Genomic DNA, 224 nt, shown 5'->3' with positions numbered 1-224 from the left:
AAACAAAAAAATGGCGTCTGCAAAAGTTTGGGCCCCCTGCAGAGTTAATAACATGTACCCCCCGTTTGGAAACTTCTTAAATTCTTGTTGGAGGTATCTTCGCCCATTCTTCTTCCAAAAGTCTCCAGTTATTTGAGATTTCTAGGCTGTCTGTCACGCACTGCTCCTTTAAGGTCTATCTGTAGATTTTACATTATGTTGAGGTCAGGAGATTGTGAAGACCA

The 224-nt window shown here is 41.5% G+C and overlaps 1 long non-coding RNA gene across 1 annotated transcript in view; it reads right to left on the bottom strand.

Annotated features, from left to right (window-relative positions):
- Nucleotides 1-224, bottom strand: part of LOC116703581 (uncharacterized) — an 8,741-nt gene that overhangs the window by 8,218 nt on the left and 299 nt on the right. The window lies entirely within an intron of this gene.

This window comes from Etheostoma spectabile, chromosome 15, assembly GCF_008692095.1.
Source record: "Etheostoma spectabile isolate EspeVRDwgs_2016 chromosome 15, UIUC_Espe_1.0, whole genome shotgun sequence".
NCBI classification, from domain to species: Eukaryota; Metazoa; Chordata; class Actinopteri; order Perciformes; family Percidae; genus Etheostoma; species Etheostoma spectabile.
The sequence above is the reverse complement of the archived record's forward strand: the minus strand, read 5'-3'. Positions and strand labels throughout refer to the sequence as shown.